The sequence below is a fragment of the Odontomachus brunneus genome, unplaced genomic scaffold (assembly GCF_010583005.1).
Source record: "Odontomachus brunneus isolate Ranch 3 - 2012 unplaced genomic scaffold, Obru_v1 Obru_scaffold_337, whole genome shotgun sequence".
Taxonomy (NCBI): domain Eukaryota; kingdom Metazoa; phylum Arthropoda; class Insecta; order Hymenoptera; family Formicidae; genus Odontomachus; species Odontomachus brunneus.
This window is the reverse complement of record NW_022639787.1, coordinates 73,017-73,333: the sequence shown is the minus strand read 5'-3', so window position 1 is coordinate 73,333 and position 317 is coordinate 73,017.

Sequence of the window (317 nt, the reverse complement as noted above, 5' to 3'; positions counted from 1 at the left end):
TATGACCGATTGATAGTCGGAAAGCATCTCTTCACAGATCTTAATGCGACGCTCTTTTCCGAAGAAATTAAGATGTTTTGGCACTAATCGAGATTTTACACGTTTCAGGCCCAAAATATCTTTCAAAATGGTATTGGCAGATCCTTTCGAAATACCAACAGCACCAGCAAGGTCACTAACAGTCATTCGACGATTAGCAAGCACAAGTTCTTCGATTTTCTTGACATGTTGTTCATCGGTAGAGGTTGATGGTCGTCCGGAACGCTCGTCGTCTTCAACACTTTCACGACCTTCTTTGAACTGTTTATACCACTTGT